Genomic DNA, 20,967 nt, shown 5'->3' with positions numbered 1-20,967 from the left:
TACACAGCAAACTTTAACCGCTGTTAAGCTGCCTGTGATTTCCACTTGTTGTCTCAGTTTTCCTTCAAGAGAAAGAGAATCTCTCCTATAAGCTGCCCAACAGAAGCAGTGGATGCTGGGCTCATGCCCTCTTGGCTGTCCTCACCATTTTTTTTGTGTGTGTCTGACATCAACTCTTGAATTTTTGTGGCAAGGCCATAGAAACCTGTTTGCTTATATCTTGGACAGAGGAAGCAGAATTAACATCTTGCCTGCGGCAGCCTTTAACTAATGAGTGGTGAAGGTAGGGGTATAACCACTTCAGCTCCCTGGCCCATGCCTGGTATAATTCTGACATATGTATATTGCACCATTTTTCAGGAGGACTGTGTTCCACTCACCCATAGGGAAGCAGGCTTATTAATGCACCGTTTATTATCTGCCTTCCTCCTCTCTATTACTCCTCCCCATATTTCTCCATAAACCATTTGCGCTTAAGCTCTTGGCTCAGAGGTTGCTTCAGGGGGAACTCAAACCAATAAACCTAACCACAAGAGTATGAGACCTTGTTGGAGAAAATCACATTAAATCAAACAAATAGGAAGATGTAACATATTTATGAATGTGAAGGTTCATCACTGTAGAGCTACATGTCTTCCCAATTAATCTTCACGTTTGGTGCAATTTCAATCAGAATTCCAGTGGGATATCGGAGAAATTTGACGAAATGATTCCAAAAGTCACACAGCAGAATAAAGGACACCAAAGATAAAACAGTTTGAGAAAGAAGATCTGAGAAGGGACCCTGATTTGGCCATATGGGAAGACTAACTCAGGCTGTAGAAATACAGTCGATATGGCTCTGCAGAGAGACCCTGGGGACAGTGAGCTAGCCAGGAGACAGAAAGGTGGCGGCCTTTGTGAGCAGAGGGACACTGGCCATTCTTGATTTCTACAGACATTGGACAAAGGGAATGGGACTGAATTCCACCAAAAGAGGTACAGTTTAAGTAAAAGAAAAGAGCGTCAGGTGTGAGGCCAGATGGCTTGGTAATTAGGAGTGCCTGTTCTGAGAATGCTGGGGTTGGCTCAGCGCTCTGTTCTCTGCGATGCTTCCTGGTTTGATAAACATATACCACTTGCTTCTCAGGACAGGTGGTGCAGCTGGCCCCTTGATCTCTGTCTCAGCCTGATGCTGGATCTTTGTGACTCTCCACTGAGCACTTGCCTGATTTTACTGAGAGCTTTGAGATTTGAGCAGCAGGATTATGGGAGCCTTTCAGGATGTGATGTGTCATTCAATGCACGAAAAGGGCAGTCAGTGTGGGTGCGAGGAGCAAGTACTTGATTCGTGGGCCAGTGCTGAAAGAGCACGTGGGCTCCCCGTGACCAGTATCTGGCCATATTCACTCCCTGATGCCCAGACCAGAACCTAGAATAACAGCAGACTTCCATATCCAGGGACTCCCTCTTCATGAAAATATTTGCTAGTCTATACTGATTCGGAAACTTCCTCACGTTCAGGCCTGAGCATGTGCCCCACATACTTGCGGAGAGGACATTTGGGTGAGATTTGTTTTTCTCATGGCTTGGGCGTGGGAGATACCATGCCTTCGACCCCTCCACCAAACACCATTACACGCACATTGTCATGGTAAATGTGTCAAGGTGACTGGGCCACGGGAGGTCCAGGAGTTCAGTTAAATATTTTTCTGGGTGTTTCTTTGAGTGTCTTTGGATGAGATTACATGTTCCCTGGAAGAATTCAATTGAAGTAAGATTGTCCTTCATAATGTGGGTAGGCCTCATCTAATCAGTGAAGGCCTGTCTAGAAAAGAAAGACCCATCTTCCCTGAGCAAGAGAGAGAATTCTCCAGCAAGCTGACATCAGACTTCATTGGCAACAGAGGCTCTTTCTGGTTCTTCAGCAAACAGCTTTTGGATTCAAACGGGAATATCAGCCCCTCTGCGTTACGAGTCCACTAGCCCACCCTGGACATTTGAGACAGCTTCCACAATCATAAATCAATTCCTTATACTAAACCTCTTTATATATACATCCAATTGTTTCTGTTTCTCTGGAGAACCCTAACATGCATGCATGTTTGAACAGGCGCGCACGCACAGGTGTATACACACACACACACACACACACACACACACACACATACACACACACACACACACACACACACACACACAGTTTGCCCTGAGGGCTGCAATTCAGAATGGGATTTGGAGATATAACTCTTTCCAAGCCTTCCTCCCCAGCCTCACACATACCCCACACAGTCCTTGAGGAGTCAACGATCAATAGGAACGCAGGAAGTCACTCTACATCCGTACCCAAGAGCAGACAGGAGACCTTGGGGCTGGCCCTGGGAGACCCATCTGGAGGAGCCTCACTTCATACCTGAGTTTCTCCAGCCTTACTGAGACCTTCCAGAATATTTCTGGAGGGCCCTGATGGATATTTCTCCTGCCTGGGGGATAAAATGAACCTAAACGTCCTTCTTCTCTCTGTCCTTCTCCTCTCAGCCCTCCCTCCTTTTGTTTCTACCACTCATCCACCTGTTCTTGCAGTCTTGGGAAACAGCTCTGTCCTCCATTAGGGAGGAAGCAGTACTAGTTAGGGAAGAAGAAGTCAGGATCAGAAATCAGAAAGAGACCCCCAGAGGTTCACATCTACCACTTCCTACTCCCATGGCTGTATACATGTCACCAAGAAAAGCTCTTTCCATGAGGTTTGAGGTGAGGAGGGTGAATACGCTGGTCTTCCACATGGGTATGTGGGAGCTTCTGTTCTGTACGCAGCTGGGTATAAAGGAGAGAATGATGGATGTGTCTGGCACCTAGTGGGGACACAATGAACACTTGCTGAATGTCACTGAACGATGCAGTGACAGAGACCTAGGTTTGAGACCCACTGGTGTGACCTTTGTCATTTTACTTAGCTTCCTTAAGTTTCAGCTGCAGTGGAAATCGGTGTCTTAGAAATCAATATAGTGGAGGGCTGGGGGTATAGCTCAGTTGGTAGAGTGCTTGTCTCGTAAGCACAAGGCCCTGGGTTCAATACCCAGCACTAAAAACAAACAAACATATAGTGGAAAGTCATACCTGTGAAGGATCTTTCTCCCTGCTTTGGATATAGTCCTTCCATGAGAACGTACAGGTCTCAGAACTGTATTTTATCAAGAATCTCCTGACATTTCCTGAGTGTCAGGCACTGTCGACTCATAGCAACATTAAATCATCCTTGGCATGTCTGTGAAGGACACTTGGTAATCAGTATTTCACAGATGCAGAAAGACTCAGAAAGACTCAGATGGTGATGTGACATCACCAAAGTCATAGAGCAAGCAAGGAAGTGACTGAGCTGAGACCCAGTGTTCATCTATTTCTTTCAAAATTCACCAGGCTTTGCACTCATCACTGGGCTGAATCTGAGGGATCTGCTTTCTGATTCCTGGTCCTAGCTTTTTTCTTCCCTAATACTTCTCTCTCCTCTACAATGGGGGATCTTTTCACAAGGATCTGAGAGCAGTGACGAGTTACATGGCCCAGGTGGATGGGTGGTAGAAACAAAAAAATAGTGGGAGGAAGGGCAAAGTGGAGAAAAGGAACAGGAAGAGAGGAGAGCTTGTCAGGGACTGAGTAGTAAATCCAAAGCGTCCTGTGCTGGTGGACGTGGGATCTTTCAGAGAATTGCTGAGAGCTGTTCTGCTCTCCCTTACCAGATTGTCTCTAGAAAGCTGCAGCTTCACACCGTGATTCTAAGGTCCTGTGTCCACCTTTGGTACGGCATAGCTGCCCTCTATATTATACCCTCAGCAGCTCTGGGAGGCCAGGTAGAGGAGAAAAAATTAACCCTTTGTCTGTAGTATATGAGACCCATCTGTGGTTATCCTGCCCACAAACATTTGCCCAGCTGCTGGACACAAACATCCAGAAGCTCCTTGGACAGCACTCTAGCACCGATTGTCCCTGAAAAGATGGAGTCCAGGGAAGACAAGGCTGAAGGAGAAAAGTGCAAGGACTCCATAGGAGACAGGGATGGTGGGTGTCTAGTAGTGATAAAGAGGAGGTCCAAGCATGTGACGCCCCTCTGTACCCTTTCTGTGGCTCCCGGTACCAGACAGCCAAGAAACTGGCTCCTCACATGACTGACAATGTGCTCCAGATAACCCCTGTCCATTGGCTCAACTCCTGCAGTAGGTAAGGAACTCAAGCTTTGGTAAGTCTCTCCCAGAAGATTTTATTCCAAAAATCTGATTGTACAACTGTCTTTGACAGTCACCAGATTCTGAGGTACTCCAGGGCACAAACGTAGGCCTTAAAATAGGTGCCTTGTATACAATCAGCATTTAAGAAAGTTTTGCAGAGTGAATGAATGAATGCAGAGTTGTGCCCAGGGGCTGCGTACAGTGAAGGCCAGGGTGGGAGTAGCGTGTACCTTAATGAGGCCACCTCTTCCAATGGATGTCAGTCCTCTGCTTCCCAGCTTGAGCACATGGATTCCCCCTTCCTTTTCAGAGTCCTTAATTAACATGACACTTTCAGTAATAAACATGCATCTTGTGGGCTCCAATCTTTCTCATTAGGGGCTGAGGCAGATTGTTAATGAATGAACCATGCTGTCTAGCATATGGCCCTGTCTTGCCCTGGGTGGAAGTGCCCCTGCCCTTTTAAGACCTAGTACTCCATGGTACCTTGGAGTCCTATAGTGGATGACAGAGCCCCCCCAGTTCTTGTTCTTAGGTGAAAAGTGGTTCAGGTGGTCCCCAGAACTAACGGTCTTCAGGATGAAACCTCAACCTTCTCTCTGACATTCAAGGTCTTCCCAGGCCTGGTCCCTGTGGGATTGGACACTGTCCCCTAACCCTCTCTCCCTATAACATTCTCTTGCTTCCTCCAGTAGTTCATGCATCTAGTCCCCTGTTATGCTTTAGATATGAGGTGTCCCCCAAAAGCTCATGTGTGAGACAATGCAAGAAGGCTTAGAGGTGAACTGATCATATTATGAGAGATTTAACCAAATCATTGCATTAATTCACAGATAGAGGTTGACTGAGGGGGTGGTAGTGGTAAAGGAAGGCAGGCAGAGATGGCTGGAGGAGGTGGATCACTGAGGGTGTGCCTTTTGGGTCTATATTTTATGATCTAAGATTAATCTCTTTCCTTCCTGGTGCCATGTTCCCAGATGCTTTCCTCCACCACATTCTTCCACCATGATGTCCTGCCTTACCTAGGGCCCTGAGGAATGGAGTCGGCCGTCTATGGACTGAGACTTCTGAAACCCCGAGTATCAGATAAACTTTTCCTCCTCTAAAATTGTTCTTGTTGGGTCTTTTCGTCACAGCAACCAAAAAGCTGACTAAAATATCCACGTCATTGATTCCTCTTTCTTTTATGCCTTTCTGAGGCTCACTCATTGCAAAAGAGCCCATACAAGTGACCGTTCTTCCTGACCACCCCAGTGCAGAATTCCCATGCCTTCCTTTTACCCTTGTGTGTCACTTTCCCTGTTAGTTTCAGATTCCTTGTCTTTAAAAGAAAGAAATCCCTCCACAGACTTCGTAAAGTTGCAATAAACTTCATCCATTCAACATTTACAAATATTTATTCTGTATTCCCTTCAAAACATACAAGACCAGGTGCAGAAGATGAAAAGATAAATAAAACACAACTTCATCCTCAAGTAGCTTGTAATCCACAAAAACACTCTAAATACTGACAAAACAATAGCTCTACATTTATGATTTCCAGGCCAAGTTTTAGGCTAAATGATTTTTATACAGACAAGTGTAGAGGAGCTTACAATACCAAGTAATAAGGTGCCTTGAAGGTGATGTCACTACCCACCTTTAAAAGGTCTGCCTTGGTTCCTTATTTAGGTTATTTGTTCCATAAACTAGAACAGAAATCACCCTTCTTTGTGGCTTCCATGATACCCTCAGCAAAGTATACCTTAATCCATGATTGTTTGTGGGTCTTCTCTCAGAACCAGGAGGACCAGAGGAAATGCTATTTGGTCAGAGGTGAAGGCCACTGGACATCTAGGCAGTAGGGTCTATTGAAGGTCATCTCATCTAGCTCCTGCGATGGCTAGGCCCAGCAGGGGAAGACCAGCTGTCTTTCCTTCAAAGGGCTTCAAAGAAGTAGCATCAGAAGACCTAGACTCAGATCTTGACCCTGGAACTTCCCCACCAGTAGCCCCTGTTTCTGCCTCTGTAAACTCTGAGGAGTATCTCTGATCCCATCATCTATGGGGTCATTACAAGCATCAAAGGAGACCATAGGTTACTGGAGGCCATGGGTTACCTGTACCTGGTGAAGCAGAGCTGAGAGGTCACTGTCACTTGCATTTTAAAGAGAAACCTTTAGTTTTTTGGTTTATTTTTTGGGGTATTGGATATTGAACCCAGAGGTGCTCTACCACTGAGCTGTGCCTCTAGCTTTTTTATTTTTAATTTTTAAGAGGGTCTAAGTTGTTAAGATTGGCCTCCAACTTGAAATCTGCCTGCCTCAGCCTCCCAAGTAGCTGAGATTATAGGCAATACCACTACACCCAGTATAGGTTTTGAGTTTTAAAAAAGGTTTTATTAAACCTAGTGATGCAAGTTCAGATCAAGTGTACATGAGCAGAAGAATATGAAGCCCTCTGGATGGCTGAGGCCCCATCGCATGGACCTAAACAAATAGACATGAGTTGTTTATCAATCTACCACTGATTTCTATCATTCAGGGCAGGAGGGGAGAACTCAAGTTTGGTTGGGTGGAAAGGGGCAGGTTAGCATATTGTCTGACCAGGGTAGGGTGCCCCCTGGAGCTCAGCCAGCCTCCAGGTCACTTCACAGAAGGTCACTGCACCTACATGGAGAATTTTCCTGCTTTTAATGAGGCTACCGAGGCAGCGTGTCGGTACAGTTCAGCCTCTAATCCCCAATTAAGATGCTGGGCCTTAGCTGCATCCGGCATCTGGTTGCTGATGGCTACGGGGTTTTTGTGTGGCTTACCCTCTTTCTCTCACTTTCCAGTACCATTTCCAGTGGGAGGAGATCTTTCCCTTAGGATCCTGAAAGGAGGAAAACTCTCCCTAAGGTGATATTCCAGTGTGTGTGTAGGGAAGCATTTCCAATCCCGTCCCACAGCCCTGTCCTCTCTGAGCCCCTCCCCTGCTCCCTACTGAATTCCTACCCCATGTGCCCTGTGACCTAGGCCATTGAAGAAACACTCTGCCAGCGCTTTACCAATGTACTCTTTTTTAAAGTAATTTTTGTTTTAGTTGTAGATACTTTTATTTTATTTATTTTTATGTGGTACTGAGGATAGAACCCTGTGCCTCACACATGCTAGGCAAGTGCTCTACCACTGAACTACAACAAGCCCTACAAAGGTAATCTTTTGATTCTCAAAATAAGTTTTGTAGTAAGAGTGGCCATCCCCTCTGCAGCAGAGGAAGAGCCTGGGGTCTTAAAAGGGCATGGTGCTCCAGCACCACAAGCAGGAGGGCAGACCTCTGGGCCCCTGGGTCTGTCACCCAGATTCTCCACCACATGGGTTCCTACCTCTCTGTTGTTGTGACTTGGGCTCTTCAGCAGGTTGCTATCAAACCACTTATAATAGTAATGGTGGCTGGCATTTTTGAGCCAATGGCCCAACATTTAGTTGCTGAGTATTCAATTTTTACAAGAAAAGGGTATATCCAGGTACTATCTGGACATATTAATCTTATTTGAACAAAATAATGATCATTCCAGATACATAACTTTAATCCCTATTTTACAGATGAATAAACTGAGACATACAGAGTATAAGTTTATCTAGAGTTATATTAGTTGACACGATATGAAATTACTCCTTTTGAAGACAGAAAATAGAAAAATTCAAATTAACTTCATATGGCTTAGCCTAATTATAAGTAGCCAGGATTTGAATCCAGCCCTTTTCTTAATTCTAAGATTCCTGCCTTCCCCATTATAGCATAGACCTCCTTTTGAAGTTTTTGGAAGTTGAATGATAAAATAGGAGGGAATTGGTACCATGCAGATAGAACATGAGTGTCATCAGACTTCTCTCTCAGATGTGAAAAGGCTTTTTCCTGCTTCAGGAAGCCCTGATCTGGTAAGACTTTCCTGATCAAGGGCTATGTCTGCAGACCAGTGGTGAGAAGCAAACTGGCTGAAACTTGGGCTTCGAGCAACTATCATGACAATGTCAACCAACAAGCAGCTCCTGAGGTAGGGATGCCCAGAAAGCCTGGCAGTGCAGACTCTCACATAGTATTGTTCCCAAGATAAGGCAGGTGGGGTTAGGGACCCCTAAAGGGATTGGACTAGGGTCTTACCACATGTTGCCCCAGACTCAAAAAAAACATACCCTGATCAGAGTCAGATTCCTGATAGTGAATGCACAATCTGTATTGATTCTGATTTTAAAAAGTGAACAGCTGGGTCAGCCTCACAACACCAAATATGTGTATTCATTATTTACCAGCCACTTAGAAAGTCAGTTTAGGAGGCCAAGAACATCTTTCCATTTTAACCCTCCTCAGTGTCACAGAACCATATGATACGGGAGCCTTTTGGGACCTCAGAGATTTTTCCTTCACTATGTGCCTCATTTTATTAGATAAAGAAACTGAGACCGAGTCTGTGCCCTGTCCAAAACTGTGTGCTCCCTGAAGGTTGGCACCAGGCCTTTTTCATTTTGTTTCATTCTAGTGTCTGGCAAAGTGGTAGGTGCTCAAAAGATGTTGAGAAAAACATAGGCAAAAAATGTTGACAAAAGAGTAAAAATAGTGGAATGTAGAATCTCTCCCTCTGCTCATCTTGTGGTCATTTCTCCTAGGAGTGGTGGCATCTCCATGATTATAGGAGCACCTTGCTTCAAAACAAATTTCATGTTGTTAGTGGGCAAGGACATTTCAAGTTGGAGTTTGTGGTCCAACCAACTTGAAAGCCTTCCTTCTCTGGACAGCACTCAGACCTGTATCCTCTGAACTCTCCCTTGGGCCAGTTTTCCCCATCTTGCCTGTCCATCTTGAATACCTGAAGAAGGCTAGTGTATTAGACAGGTTTCTCTAGAAAAAACAGAACCAAGAGGTTATATCTCTCCACTTGTATAAGTATAAAAAGGTGTTTCATTAGATTGGCTAATACAGTCAGAAACTGGATAGTAATCCCAGTGGCTATCTGCAGCCTGCAGAGTCCGAGGAACCAGTAGCTGCTCAGTCCAAGTAGCTGGAAGCCAGTCAGTGGGCAGCAAAGCAGGGATGTAAAACACTGCCATCCCCAAGCCCAGGGATCTGTGAACCAGCCAATAACATGGCCTGCAGCCATTTTGGGTGGTACAGTAAGACATACATGCTTGCTAAGAACAGCAAGGGGTCCTAAACATGTCCAATATGGTAGCCCACCCCCATCCATATGGGATGTATTCCAAGGCATCCAGTGGATGCCTAAAATTACAGATAGTACCAAAACCTATGTATGTTGTGTTTTTTTTCTTATATATACATTCTATGGTTAACTTTCTCCTTTTCACTTAAAGGAAGTATATTCTGGCTTCTCTTTGGCATATCTGAATTGCCAGAATCCCTGCTCTTGGGCATTGGGGCCATTATTAAGCAAAATAATGTGTCCTTGAAAGTAAGCACTATGGTACTGTGACAGTCAATCTGATAATCCAAATAACTACTGAGTGATGAGTGGGCAGGTAGAGCACACAGCATGGATATACTGGACAGAGAGATGGTTCATGTCCTGACCAGGTCAGAGTGGGATGGCATGGGATTTCATCAGACTACTCAGACCAGCATGCAATTTCAAATTTATGAATTGTTTATTTCTGAAAATTTCCATTTAATAGCTCAGGCTGACCCCAGGTAACAGAAAGTGGATAATGGAAAACAAAACCAAAGATAAGCTGAGATTACTGTATTATTTTCTGCAATGATGGAAATGTCCTACATGGTAGCCATTGGCTACACGTCATGCTTAAAGTATGATTAGTACAGGGAAATGAATTTTAAATCTTACTTTTTTCAATGGGTTTAAATTTTAAAAGCCACACTATTTAATAACATAATGTTATTTTATGTTGGACAGTGCTGATTTCTACTTTGGGGTAAATGGATAGGGAAGAAAAGAGAGGGAACTTGGGGCAGGATAGGAAAGGGAAGACACCAGAACAGCTCCACATAACTGGGGCAAAACCCTCCAGTCCCAGTCGTGTGAGGTGAAATACTTCATAGAGATTTTGCTTTCCCTGTGAGACCCAGGATGCCTCTTACCTGTGGCTTCTTGGGATCTTGGGTTAATACAAAAGTTCTTGTCTTCAGTGTGCTGCTCTGCCAAGACCGGAGACTGTGACTAAATCCTGCTATGCAGAAAGGAGTACATTTTTTTTTGTTGTTGTTGTTGTTTTTACACAAGGCTGATATTAAAAAATAGAAGAACATCCATTCTTTCATTGCAACATTTCTCTAAACGGTTCCCACAGAGGAAACTCTAAAAGAGCAAGACTCTCCCACTGGGCCAGAGGGGCAGAGCTGGGATTGGAACTCAGAGCTATTTATCGACAAAGCTCCCAGACTCTCAGCTCTATAAAGTTGCCTCTCAAATTGGAAATCAAGATTCCCTTGGGTCAGATTCTGTTATTAACTTGCTGAGTGTTGTTGAGAAAATAATTTAATTTCTCTGTGCCTTCTCTGTAAAATGAGAGGGTTGAACAGTGCCTGAGAAGCCCAAGTTTCCTCCATTTTAAAACAGGACATTTTTCTAAGACATTAAAAATCACTCTACTACATACCAATTGGAGTCAAATAGTGGAATAGCTTCTCTCTCATGGCAGCAAGCTTTTCTTTCAACCTAATTACCCTTGCCACTAGTCTGCTTTATTTATTAATATTACCACTACTGGGCTGGGGATGTGGCTCAAGCGGTAGCGCGCTCGCCTGGCATGCGTGCGGCCCGGGTTCGATCCTCAGCACCACATACAAACAAGGATGTTGTGTCCGCCGAGAACTAAAAAATAAATATTAAAAAAAAATTCTCTCTCTCTCTCTCTCCTCTCTCACTCTCTCTTTAAAAAAAATTATTTGCTATTAAAAAAAAATATTACCACTACTATTACAACAGCTTCTAGTTTCTGCTGCTAAGCCGGGGTGACCCCCAGGAAAACCACTGTCAGCTTCAACCAGTCCTGAGCAAGCATCAGGGGTGGAAATTCACGGAGCCTGGCCCTGAAACAAATGAGGTTCACAGAGAGTGCACTTGTTATTTATTTCCCTGGCCTTATCTGCCTTCCTATCCCTTCCTGATTTAACATTTTTCTGCTCTGGTTCTCTTTTCCATTTCCCTTCTTGCCTCCTCCACTCTTTCCTCCCTCTTCCTCCCTCTTCCTCCTTCTTGGCTTCCCCTCTCATCCCTCATACCCTGGTATCCACCTCTCTTCTCTCATCTCATGGCCTGTATCAACCTCCTCTCCACCTTTGCTTTCACTTACTCAAATCCTGGGAGCCCTGGTGAGTGACCAATGGACCAGGCCAGCTTTGTGGTGGGAGGAAGGGGAAGGTGAGGGCTGGAAGCACTGACTTCTATGCATTTCTCCAAATGCATGGAGAGCACCTGGCTGGGGCAGCAGTCCTGTTGCCAATAGAACACAATAAAGGCAAGAGAAACCCTCCCAGCCTAGCCATCCCCTATCTACATGTTCCACACACTGCAGTGATGACTCGGAGTTGAGGTTTAAATGGGAGAAATTACCTCCTGTTTTATATTTCACAGAGCGGTGCTGGCTCCCAACCAGATTCAAAGAGCTTCTTCACATAGACAGAGGCAAATAAGATGGGGGCAGTCGGAAACCTCAGCAAGGGAGCACTGGAACCTTCCACCCACAAATCCAGGCTCCTCAGCCTGGATGCTTCTCTGGAAGACCTCAACTGGGGAGCTGCAGCCTAGACCGGAGATCTGTGAATCTGCATTTCACAAATGCTTCCATTCTCCTTCTTCCACACTTGGGGATTCAGAGAAAAGCCCTGGTTCATAGGGACTGTGCTCTGGACCCAGCACCGTGCTCACTTGCTACCCCATTCTCCTAGGAGCCCAGCTTCCAAGTTCAGACTTAGGACTCAGTTACCTCTGGGACCAACAACCCCCTTTCTATCCTTATTTCTCTTGGACAAAGGTAACTGAGAAGCAGGAGAGAGGATGGCGATTTTGAACTGTTTTCTCTAAGTTTGTAGGACCAGTGGTAAAATGAGACCTCCATCGGAGTTCCTAGCCAGGGCCATGCCACCACTCGCTAACCTTGTATCCTCACCCAACCTCCTTTTTCATCTGTGAAATGGGACTAGCATACCTCCTTTACTGGCGCTCTTATGAGGTCTGAAGGGGATGGTAGACACTCCTTTGTCTTAGACAGCAGGAAGGTGGTTTGGATGCCTGGAAGCTGGAAGAGGGGACCCAATGACCTCCTTAGGCCACTGTCTTTCTTGGGAATCAATTGAATTTATAATTTCAGGGAAACTTACATGAGTCCAAAAATGATCATGCAATTGGCTAGGGTGGGTGAGGCTTCATATAGCTCATTAATTGTATGGCTGACAAAGCAACAGGGATTCCAAGCAATTGTGAGAACTTCAAGAGAAGGTGCCAATCAGGGGCATCTCTTTAGCATCCAGAGTGAACTTCTCAGGTGTCACACATCAATTTCCAGCGGGCTCCCGCTGATTTGGTTTTCACGGTGGTATGGTGTGGAAAGGCTGAGGCTGATGAGTTGGGAGCAGAAGAACAAAAGGAGCATTGTCACATTTGAGTAATGTCGACACTCAGCCAGGAACAAAGGCACTTGTTATGCAATAGACATAATGGGAAGGCCAACCCAGGGCAGCAGCTTTGAAGCAAGAGCCATGGAGTTAGAATTTTGCCAAAGGAGATAAAACCAAACTAACTTCAGCTTCCAGTCTCAGGTGATGGAAAGGAAGTGACTAAGCAGAAAGGATCTGATCAGCCTTCTAAGACAGGGGTGTTTTCAATGACCTCCCTCCACCAGGGCCCCTGTGGTCACAGACTTGAAGAACATAGACAGGTGATGAGATTATAGGGCTTTAAAGAAAAGGTGGGGTGTTCGGATACCAGTTGAGATAAAAGACTCCTATTAATCTCAAGAACCAGGGCTGACGTGGCTGTCAGAACAAGAGTCAGTGCTCATAGCCCCAGCTGACAAAAGACACCGCACCAACTCTAGTCCTGCACAGAAGCTGTCTGTCACACCCTGCCCCTGTCTCTGCGGTGTTAGTGAGACTGTAGGGTAGTGGAGGACGTGGGGACAGGATGAAGCCACTTGTTCATGATAAAGGAAGAGTTGTGAAGCCCTCTTGGGGTTGGAACATTTTTCATGGATGATGGAAAGAAAGACATCCTGTAGTTCTGTGAGCAGCAGTTTATTCAGAGAAGGGGGACTTTACCATTTTTCACTTCTATCAAGGAGAGAGAGAGCTCAACACTATAGTAAAATTGCCAGGGAAATTTAGGGTAAGGGTCTCCCAACCACAAGGACTGTGAATTCTGAGCAAAAATGTTGGGAGATTTCTATTCTCTTTTTGGGGGATACTGGGGATTGAATTCAGAGGCACTTAACCACTGAGGCACATCCGTGGATCTCACTGAGTTGCTTAGTGCCTCACTAAATTGCTGGAGGCTGGCTTGGAACTCACAATCCTCCTGCTTCAGCCTCCTGAGCCTCTGGAATTACAGGTGTGTGCCACTGAGCCTGGCCTCCATTCTTTCGAAAGAGATAGGGTGGCAAGCAGTATCAGAGGGGTTTCCAGGATCTTTTAAAAGAGGAGGTTTTCCACGGGGACTGAAATGGAATAAATTAAATTCCATGAATGTATGATGTTGCCAAAATGAACCCAATTATTAGGTGTAACTATAACACACTAATAAAGAAAAAAAAAAGAGGAAGATTTCCTTCTGTCTGGGAGGTAGGAGGAGCACATTCTGTAAATAAGGGGATGAAAAAAAAAGAAGCTCCCTGATTCACAGGCTCTACAATTTTATGATCCACCTATGTATCTCCTACTGCCTAACTTACCCAACTAGATTCAGACTATAGGGTAGAGTCAGCTTGTCAGCCATACAGTTACCAGAGCAGATGATTCTATCTAGATATTCCCAGAACTGATCTACATGGATATGAAGGTAATTGCTTTCTGATTTTCATAAATAACATATGTGAACTTCGTGATACTGCCTCCTCTTCACACTGCTCCTATAAAACAAGCCAGCCTTCTCTCCCTCCTTCTGTCTTTGTTCTTCTGTCTCTCTGTCTCAGATTTTTTCTTTCCCTCCCTTTGCCACGGCTCCCATGAAAATCAAAACCTAGGCCTGAGTCAGGTATTAAACTTGGTACGCAGATCCTGACATCTTCACTGGCACAATGCACACATGAGTCATTTGCATAAATGAATCAAGGCCATTTATTACCAGGACACTGTTGTGATGGGTTTCCTGCTATGTGAGCTGTTTAAAGACTGGATTCTTGAGCTGCATGCAAAGATAATAAAAGAAGAAGAAACAGAAGGAGGTTCTGGGCTTGTGGAACAAGGAGCCAAGAGGGCAGAAGAAAATTTCTCCCTCTTTTGTCTCCAGGGTTGGCTAAGAGATCCCCATGATACTCATGATGACAGCCACCATTGCTGTGAATGGGTAAACACACAGAGGTACTAATAATGCTGGTTGTCTCCATTGCTGAGTTCATGCTATGAATGGGAACTTACACAATGATACTAATAGTGTCACATTTATAAATATACACCACATTTACTCTTCTTGTCACACCTTAGAGGTATATTATTCTTCCTATTTTATAAAAGACAAAGTGAGGCATCTGTTTAGATTCACAGAGGGTAGAGTGGCCAGAATGTCCAAATCCAGTTGTTCTGGCTCAAGAGTCTTCCTAGTCTACCTGATACTCCTTGGCCTGAGGCCCTCCAAGACCTGGGTTTTCTGAATAAATCCAAGTTTCATCACCAGTCCTAAACCCCAGTTCTGTCTCCATCCTAACTCCATTCAGCTGTTGGGGAACCAACCAACATTTATTCCCTTCGCTTGCCTTCTGGCTTTACTCTAGCCCTTCCTTGCTTCTGCCGTCTGACCTCAGGGCAAGCACTTCAGGCTAGGCCTGGGTGCCCACCTCCTTCTCCTAAAGCTGGGGCACAGGAACGAGCCTGGAGAATACAGAGGAAGGAGCTGTTTCTTTCATCTTTTAAAGCAGTGTCTTTTCTAGTCCTTTATTATACTATTACAAAATAAAAATACTCTGTGATATAGATTTTGTGAAGCACAGCATGGGACAATGGCTAAGACTGTGAATCAAACAATATAGATTGAATTTATTCAAATAACAACAATGAAGTATTTCAGAGATGAAACATCATTTAGTCAACTCTTTTCCCATTCATGAACAGTCAAGTGGTTTCCAGGGTTTTTGTCTCACAAACAATAGAAAATCAGCAAATATATGTTTATACATTGATATTTTTGTTTTTGTAAGATAGGGCATTCAAAATTGAATTTCTGAGTCAACCTGTAGAGTTGTGTGTGTGTGTGTGTGTGTGTGTGTGTGTGTGTGTGTGTGTGTGTGTGTTTTAAGTGCCATTGCTACTGTGCCAGTTGCTCATCTGAAGCTATTTTCTCTGTTTTGGTGGAATTATCTAGTCTTGGGATTTCTAGGAATGGAGCAACTATCTGTATCAGAGTTGACTTTTCTGAGTTCTAAAGGAACATTTTGTAATGCTCTATTTTCCTCCTGATTTTTCAAAAATTTCAAACATACAGCAATGTTGAGAAAATGTTCCAGCAAACACCTGTAAACCCAGAGTCTCTAATCCACCTGGCATTAACATCTTACTGTACTTGTTTTATTACATATATGTCCATCTATCCAGACCTACAACCATCTATCATCTAATTGCCTTAGTTTCCGAGGGCTACTGTAATCCCGACTCAGGAATTTATTCTCTCAGCCCTGGAGGTGAGAAGTCCAGGATCAAGATGTTAGCAGGACTGGTTCTTTCTGAGGATATTGATTTTCTTTTTCTTTTTTTCTGATTAGTTGGAATTCTAAATTAAGTTGTGGGTATTTTTTGAGAGAGAGAGAGACAGAGAGAGAGAGAGAGAGAGAGACAGAGAGAGAGAGAGAGAGAGAGAGAGAGAATATCTTTTTTGTAGATGGACACAACACAATGCCTTTATTTTTATGTGGTGCTGAGAATGGAACCTGGGTCCCGCTCATGCAAGGTGAGCGCTCTACCACTGAGCCACAATCCCAGCCCAAGTTGTGGGTATTTTGATGTTGAACCCATATTAATAATCCTGGAATAATCCCTGATTGGTTGTAATGGATTAGTCTTTTCATATCATCAAGTGGTTGTTTTATTTCTTACTATTGCAGTTGTGGCTTTTAATCTTTCTTATAAAGATTAAAGTGAAATCAGTCACTATTTTAATATTCTGAACTGTCAGATTTTAGTAGTAAGTTAGATTAGCTTTATTATTAATAAAGCAAATTAAAAAGTTTCTCACCTTTTCAATGGCTTGGGATATCTTAAAATAACATATAACATTATTTATGTTTAAATTTAGATAGAACCTGCCTGTAAACACTTCTGAACCTAGAATTGTTTTCAATCTAAAATTTCAGTAATATTTTCAATTTCTTATATAATATACTGTTCAGATTTCCTACCTCTTCTTAAACCAATTATGGTGATTATTCTTTGACCATTAAAAAAATCACATCAGTTTTTTTGTTGGAGTTTCAAATTTGTTGCACATAATAACATTCTTTTATCATGTATGCTGCATATATGTGATTATATCTCATTTTATTCCTAATATCAAGAACTTTTTCTTTCTGATTAGTCTATGCAGAGCCATTCTATTTTATGAGTATTCTTCTCAAAAATGAGATTTTAGTCTTTGCTTACTCTTCTAATATTTTGTTGTCATTTTCCATTTCATTAAAAATTCATTTTTATTCTTTATCTTTCCTAAGCCCTTTTTGTTTATTTTGTTATTACACATCTAATTTTTAATTAAATACTTAGCTAATTTATTTTTATTTTAATCAATAATAAAAGGGGAAACTGAAGACTAACCATTTCTGTAGGTACAGATTTGGCTGTGATGGGTGAGTTTTGATCTGTAGTATTGTCTCTTTTATTTATAACTTAAAAGCAGTCATTATTTAAGAAAGTGAAAGTGCATCTGAAATCATGAACTCAAAAGTGGTTTTTGCTTTCAAGTAGTTGTATTGTTAGATGTTTGTCGTTATTGTTGTTTTGGAAGATGAGTGTTTTACATTGTTGGTTTTCAGATTTTGGAAGATTATAATCAGAGACTGTGACCTATTACAAGACTTTGGGGGGAATTTATTCAGTTTGCCTTTGTTCCAAGTACATGATGAATGTTTACAAATGTTCCTTTGACATAAAATTAATGCATGCTTTCTGCACATAGAGCTATTAAATCAAGTTGATTATATTATTCAAATACTTTTTAAACTTGTTACCTTTCTGTATTCAATTTGCCAGATTTTAAAAGAAATATTTAAAAATATTCTAGTATTTTAGTTAAACTTTTTATAATTATAGATATTTTTAATATTTTCAGATTTGTTTACTATATTGTTTAAACAAATAACTTAATGATTATTTTTTTCTCCTTCATATATTATGGTTTTGTGATTATAATTGTCCTATTTTGTCTCAGATCTGAATTCTACTTTGATAACTGTTCTCATTTCTGCTTTCCTTTTTGTTTTTCTTTGCCTGATAGTTCTTTTTATTTTCAATCATTTCAAATGTTTTTGTTACTGTGCTTTCTATGAGCTTATTAATGAAAATTTAATTGTATTTCTTTTTAAACTCAGTCTTAAAATACCTGCATTTTATGATAATTATTATTTTTGCAGTACTGGATTTAACTCAGAGGCCCTCTGCCATGAGCTATACCTTCCATCCTTTTTATTTTATCTTGAGACAGTCTTTTTCTAAGTTGCTGAGGCTGGCTTTGAACTTGTGATCCTCCTGTCTCAGCTTTCTAAATATGGTAGCTGGGATTACAGGCATGAACTTCCCACACCTGGTAAAATATCTATATTTTAAAAAGGAAATTAACCCACTCACATCTTGTGCATTATATACCATATCATTACTTCTAAAATATTTTACATTTCTTATTTGTTTTCTTAAAAATTTTTCATCCTTTTAAATTTTTCTCTAATTTTGCTAAAGTTTAGTAAAGACAACTGTTGCAAGTGACAGAAATCCAACCAAACAAAACTTAGCCAAACGAAGGAATTTGTGCTGCCAATAAGAAAAGTCCAAAGGTAGAGCCAGACAAAGCAGGACTCAAGTATTCAGGGGGAATTTCCAGGGATGTTCTTGCAGCTGAGGTTTTCTCTCTGGTGGCTTCATGCACATGCAAATTCTTCCTATGAGGAACAGAGATGACTACCAGCAGTTCTGGGTTTGCACATCATCTTTTTAGCAATCCCAGGGAAAAGAAAGTGTCTTTTTATGAATAATTCCAGAAAAAACTCAACAGGAGCCTCATACTTTGTTCAGCTTTGGTTGAGTGCCCATTCCTAGACCTTTTTTTTTGTCACCCTTCTGTAAAATGGGTTACTAAAGGATTAAATAAGTTAATATTTGTAAAGAATTTAGAACAGCATCTGGCACCAATAGCAAGTGATATATTTGTGTTTATGGAATAAAAAGAAAATCTAGGTGCTGTTAGTGGAAGAAGGGAGAATAAATATTGAGAAGACAAACACTGGTGCTATCTGCTATGTTTGTCTTGGTTTAATTTCTGTTTCTTATTTTCACCTCATTAATTGTGATGTTTTAATAAATGCTTTCTGATTCTCTTGTTGATTATCTTTCCACTCCCAATAGTCATAAAGATACCAATCACTCTATTACTACATTAAATTTCTCTTATTTTTGTTGATTCCTGCACATCTTTTCCCCTTCCCACAGGATGACCCCTGGTGGTCTTCTGCTGCCTTCTCTCCTTTCCCCACCCAGTACTGGAGATTGAGCCCAGGCCTACTCTGCTACTGAACTATACCCTCTTCCCTTCTTATTTTTTATTATGAGACAGGATTTCACTAAGCTGCCCAGGGTAGCCTGAAACTTGAGATCCTCCTGCATCAACCTCCTGAGTAGCTGAAATTACAGGTGCATGGCTTGCCCCTCACTGCTGACTTCTAATTGTAGTGAAACAGACGAGAAATCTGATGCTACTCTGATTCCCTTTGCATGGGTTTCTTCTTGTAACACCCCAACTGGAAACTTTAAATTTTTTTTCTTTACTCTTTGAGAAGATTCAATGTTATAATTTAGGAATTTCACTAGGATATTTATGGGTCTATTTTCATCAGTCCTGCCTTGGATTTTCTGTGTATTTTCAATCTGCAAATTCAAGTGTACCTGAGCCCAGGAAAAAGTTTCATCTCCATGTGTTCCCCTTTTTCTCCGTCTGGATCTCCTATTCTTTACTTGTTAGGTCTCCTCCATCTTGATTTGGTCTTCCTCCAAATTGATTACCATTTTCTTTATTCATTTCATTCTGTGTCTTTGGTTCTGTTTCATGAGGTATTCCCTTTGGGTTTAGATCTCTAATGTGATTCTCAGTGACTATTCTGTTTCTCTGTTTATCAGTTATTTATTACCAATTAAATATTTAGGTGGGCTTTTGGCTTTGTTTTTAGGTTCTGAATATCCCTTTGTGCTCAAATTGCATCTTCTTGAGAACTCTTACCACTTTTTAAAATTAATATCCATGTATGTTTCTTCTCTCAGCTCTTCTTCAGTGAAAACCAGCTGCTCTGCTCTTCTGGCTTAGGCTCCCAGTAAGATCCCAGGGACACTTCAATGGATTTGAGATTCTGCTTTGCCTTCTTATGGTCTGTGTTTTCTTCATCTCTAGAGGGCAGGTTGTTAGGGTTTTATTAGTGATATCAAGCCAACAAGTGGTTAAACAATGATTTCAGCTTACTTGACCCGGAGGCACATATTATTCCTCTGTTGAGGTTCAGTAAGGGTATTTCCCTCCTCATAGATTCATTAATAGAAGGAAGTAGATCCACTAATAGAAGGAAGTAATAATAATAAGGAAGAAGGGCTGGGGATATAGCTCAGTTGGTAGAGTGCTTGCCTCGCATGCACAAGGCCCTGGGTTTAATCCCCCAGAAACACACACACACACACACACACACACACACACACACACACGAAAGAAAAAGAAGGAGATGGGAGAAATTTCACCAGAGCAGTCCTGGACCACCACCAGCATCAAGATTAGACAGATCTTCCTTTCTAGAAGTACATGAGGCGGGCAGGTGCAGCCTCTCTCCAGGAATGCTCATAGCCTTCTGCTGGCTAAGCTCACCCTCATGCTCCAAAACCCATAAGAGTTCCAGTCTTTTTCTCTCAGGACCAAGGGAATGAAAATCTGGTTCTTTGTTGCTGAAATTTTGCTCTTGCCTGGATCTAAGCAGAATAAAGCTGGTTCTCTCTCCTCACAATCCTGAGGATCACCCCAGATTTTGAATGCACCTTAACCAACTTTACAGCCTTGCTCCACCAAATAAAGAAAGAAGCTTCTATTTATATTTACCTAAGTGATTTTTCCTTAAAATTATCAATGAGCATTGCATTTTGTCCATGGTTTTTCTACATCTACTGTGATGAAATTGTGATTTTTCTCCTTATTCTATTAATAAGGTAAATTAATTTTTCTTATGTTGAACCAGCCTTACATTTCTGTTATACTCAATTTATTCATGGTATATATCTTTCTGTAAAATTTGGAGTTGATTTTTAAATTTTTTGCGGACAATTTTACATCTCTTGATAAATCAGATTTACTTATAATTTTCCTTTTAAAATTATTTGTGTCAGAATTTGGAATC

The sequence above is a fragment of the Ictidomys tridecemlineatus genome, chromosome 4 (assembly GCF_052094955.1).
Source record: "Ictidomys tridecemlineatus isolate mIctTri1 chromosome 4, mIctTri1.hap1, whole genome shotgun sequence".
NCBI classification, from domain to species: Eukaryota; Metazoa; Chordata; class Mammalia; order Rodentia; family Sciuridae; genus Ictidomys; species Ictidomys tridecemlineatus.
The sequence above is the reverse complement of the archived record's forward strand: the minus strand, read 5'-3'. Positions refer to the sequence as shown.